Genomic DNA, 4,391 nt, shown 5'->3' with positions numbered 1-4,391 from the left:
GAGGAGTGGCTGAGGGAGCTGGGGGTGTTTAGCCTGGAGAAAAGGAGGCTCAGGGGAGACCTTATCACTTTCTACGACTCCCTGAAAGGAGGATGGAGCAAGGTGGGGGATGATTTCCTTTCCTGAGGAACAAGAAATAGGACAAGGGAAAATGGCTTCAAGCTGTGCCAGGAGAGGTTTAGACTGGACATTAGGAAAAATGTCTGCACTGAAAGGGTTGTCAGATATTGGAAAAAGCTGTCCAGGGAGGTGGGCAGCCTGGGGGTATTTAAAGACGTATATGTGCCACTTAGGGACATAGTTTAGTGGTGCACTTGGCAGTGCTGGGTTAAGGGTTGGACTTGATGATCTTAAAGGTCTTTTCCACTCTAAATGATTCTGTGATTCTATGTCAGCTACTCAGGATGAACGCCTTCTTGGCAAATACATGGGTGCCTGTTGCACATGGCATCCTCTCCTGGTTTGGCAAAATGGTCCCAAGTCCATCTTCACCCAGGCATGCGCCTGTTCGCGGCATGCCAGGGTCTCAAGGCAGGACTCAGGCTTCTGTCTGCAGCCTTTCTCAGCTGCAGGCAGAACTGAGCCCTTGGCCACTACCAAGGACAGATTCCTTTTCCCTAGATAGGGTGCCTGAACTAGTTAAGAGAAGGAGGTAGCAGCTAGAAGTTGGAGGAATCACCATTTAGAGCCACCCATTTCTTTCACTCCTCCCATGAATGAGGCACTGCTGGTTCCTAGCTCAGATGCAGACCTTTGGGGGCCACCAAACAGGTGAGATGTGTCCCACTACCAGCCCGTTGTCATGAGAGAGGCACTTGCCTCTCTCTCTGGGAGTCTTTCCAGATGAAACCAAGTCACCACCCCAGCTCCTGTTCTCCTGCTTCTCTTTCCCCTGTGATCCCATTGGAACCATCTACTGATGCTGATGAAAAACTGAACGTGGAGAAAAAAAAAATTAAAAAGAGTATCCAAATGTGCTACAGCTGAGGAACTGAATCAGACACATAAGCTATGGACATCTTGGGAGGGCCATCACCCCAGGTGTATTAGGTTACGATGTAAGATGTAACCAAAAGTATGTGTTCTATCATCATCTGTTGAAACCAGGTGGGTCAGTGTTCTTTATCTCTTCCGTGACACATCCCTGGTAACTCTTTCTGGGAGATATCTGCTGTTAATGGACCATCTAACCTCACTGCCTGACTCACAAAGTTACATCATCCCACTGTGAGATGCTCCGCCCAGGGGGAGGAACCAAGCATTCCTACCTGGGTATAATCTGAGGTTTGGAATGCCACAGGCAGCCCTTACCTATTGGATTCCCAGAGGACAAGAGCTACATAATCACCACTGGACCTTCAGAGGAGGACCTGACCTTTCTACAGGATCACCACTTCAACAGAACCACATCTATCACTTCAAAGAGGACTGCAGCCACTCCTTAATTGGGCTGCTACCACCACCCTCCCCAGCAGGGTGTCAGGTCGTATCCTGACTCTGTCAGGTTAAGCCAGTGTTTCTGTGTTATTGCCTTGTTATATACACTAGTAAAGAACTGTTATTCCCATTTCTCATATCTTTGCCTGAAAGCCCCTTAATTTCAAAATTATAATAATTTGGAGGGAAGGGGGTTACATTTTCCATTCCAAGGGAGGCTCCTACCTTCCTTAGCAGACACCTGTCTTTCAAACAAGACACCAGGTCAGCTACTCCACACCAACACAGAGTCTTACACAGACTCAGAGCTCACTGTAAATCCAACTAAAGTACTGTTTTGAAATCCACCCACATCCTTGCTTTTTACAACCTCAGGAAGAAAATGGCAAATTAATCCCTTTTTTAAAAGGATGAGTCGGTTCCTTGTCATTCTCTGCGTGGCTCAGGATATGATAGTTTCTGCTGCATAAATACAGATTGTTTCTTTTCACAACTTCCCTTTCATCAGACTGCTAGGAAGGCCTGGAGGTTGTTAAAAAATGTGAAAGAAACTTGCTTCCCAATTAAGGTCAATCTCTTTTATCAGAGTCTTTGCATATAAACCTCACTTTCATAAGGATTTCTGTAAACTCCATCCCCAGTTCTGACAAACTGGGAGATGCCCAAATCTCTGAAGGAGCCGGAGAAGTGGCTGCCTTCTTTCCAGGCTTGCAGCACAAAGCAGGGATCTGATCTGTCATGATGACTGAGAACATGTCACAACAATCTGTTTGCGTTCTTCAGGAAAGAAAAACATCTTTCTCTCCCCAAGCTAAGCTAATTTGGAGATTTTGCAAGCTGACATGCAACCTGATTAAAATGACCTCAGGCCAACAATTCTTCTTAGGCAGCTCCACAATTAAAGTCTAGACCTATCTGTAGCTGAGGGATTTTTTTTTCCTTCAAATCCCTTTTAGGGAGGAGAGAGTTCTGTGTTTTTATTTTTAAATCTACATATTTGGAACTTTTCTTTTACACTTTGCTTCTACTGTAGCAGAATGTGCTAAGGGGATCTATATTTTTTCACATTTTGAGCAGATGAAACTTGTACGCAGAAGCCCCAGTTTCTTGCCTGCTGGAAAAATATACTGAATCTCGGAGGAAATAATACATGAATAAACTTGAGGACTCTAAGAAATACCCAAGGCACTTTGCGGCCTACATAAATCTGCCCTCTGAGGTAAAAATGTTGTGCCTGCAATTTTCCAAAGTCAGTGGATATTTTTGTAATGACCATTGCACTACTACTCAAATCACTTTTTTGCTTTTTGCAATTAGTTAAGCAGTGGGATCAGTTTATTAATCTGCTGAATTTTTGTGAGCCCAGTGATTTGGCTGGCAGCAAGCAATGAAAAATAAATGGGTGCCTTCTGGCCGGACGTTTTTCAGACCTGAGCAACCCCTAAACTCAATTCAGTGGTATGAGGAGATTTGGTGATTTGCCCATGAATGTTTTAATGCCCATTTCTTTAAAAAATCACCAGTCATTCGTCAATGGTCATTCATCAGAGGTAAATCCAGGAGAGATTTTTCTTCCCCTTTGCTGATTTGGCTCAGCCCGGATCATCCTCTGGTTTCTAGCTTGTCAGCTGGCTAAAGTGATTGACAACTTGTGTTTTGCTAATGCTTTTCACAGAGTAATGAGATCCCCTAAAGGGCTTTATTTATGAATTCAAATTAAATACTGTTGAATTACGAAGTAAACTGGAGTGACTTGCCAACAAACTTTTTAGTATCATCAAAATACCCTGTACAGCCATGGTTATTTGACACTGGTTCCAGGCTCCCGAGGTGGGGTGGGAGCTTTCCCAGGTGCAAGGGTGGGATGGTGACAGGGGATGCCGGTGGCTTTACACTGGGGACCCACGGTGGGTCCTTGCGTGCCTATCCCCAGCCCAGGCAGCTCCCTGCCTTGTGTTTCTCCGGCTGCTGGGGGGGTTGAACACATGGGCTTTTCTCACCTGATTGCATGACCCTGCCTTGGCTTCACCTCTCGAAAGACTTTTCTTCTCGGATTACTTCAAGAGGAATTTGCCTCCTGGCCCATTTCTTTCTGCAGACACTGCTCCAGCTCAGAGGTGGAAATTTCCCCTGAGGAGGTGAAGGAGATGTCTTCTGGGAGCACAGACCCTAGGAAAGTCAGATGGAGACTGTCTTACTGCTCCCAGCCAGGCTGAGCAACCCCCCCTGTTCCTTCCCATGCCCCAGGAGAATCCCTGTGCTGCCCTGCCATGGTCTGCTTGCCCTACTACACACAGGGCCTCATGTCCCAGTCCCAGTCCCACATGGGAGTAGATGGAGCCCAGTCAGCTGGCATCTGTTTGGGGGAAAATACTGCCTTTGGCGAATTTACACTGAGGGGAGAAGGACACATTCCCTGACCCAGCTTGCTCCCAGGATGCTGGCCATGAAGGAGCTGGGTCAGAAGCTTTTTAGAAATCATAGAATCATAAAATGGTTGTAGTCAGAAGGGACTTTAAAGATCATCTAGTTCCAGCTCCCCTGCCACGGGAAGGAATACCTTCCTCTAGACCAGGTTGCTCAGAGCTCCATCCAGCCTGGCCTTCTTCGTGGAATGGGGCTGTTCCAGTGCCTCGCCACCCTCATTTCTTCCTGATATGTAATCTGTACCCATCCTCTTTCAGTTTAAAGCCGTTCCCACTTGTCCTGACGATACACGTCCTTGTCAGAAGTCCCTCCCCAGCTCTCCTGTTGTCCCTTCAGAAGGGCTATAAGGGGCTATAAGAAGGGGCTATAAGAAGGTGCTGTAAGGTCACAGCCTTTCACAGCCTTCTCTTCTCCAGGCTGAGGACGCCCGGCTCTCTCAGCCTGCCCTCACAGCAGAGGTGCTCCAGCGCTCCCTCTGCAGCCGAACCCTGTGGCAGCGGGGGCAGACGAGCCGCGCCGCGGAGGGC

The 4,391-nt window shown here is 47.3% G+C and overlaps 1 long non-coding RNA gene across 1 annotated transcript in view; it reads right to left on the bottom strand.

Moving 5' to 3' along the window:
* The window catches only part of LOC108446591, an 11,067-nt gene extending 7,466 nt beyond the window's left edge, over window positions 1-3,601 (bottom strand). Inside the window, exon 1 of the long non-coding RNA XR_001861814.1 lies at window positions 3,438-3,601. This is a non-coding gene — a long non-coding RNA (uncharacterized LOC108446591). The remainder of the gene's footprint in view (window positions 1-3,437) is intronic.
* Between the last annotated feature and the right edge of the window lie 790 nt (window positions 3,602-4,391).

The sequence above is a fragment of the Corvus brachyrhynchos genome, unplaced genomic scaffold (genome assembly GCF_000691975.1).
Source record: "Corvus brachyrhynchos isolate BGI_N302 unplaced genomic scaffold, ASM69197v1 scaffold202, whole genome shotgun sequence".
Taxonomy (NCBI): Eukaryota; Metazoa; Chordata; class Aves; order Passeriformes; family Corvidae; genus Corvus; species Corvus brachyrhynchos.
This window is presented reverse-complemented; position numbering and strand designations above follow the sequence as displayed.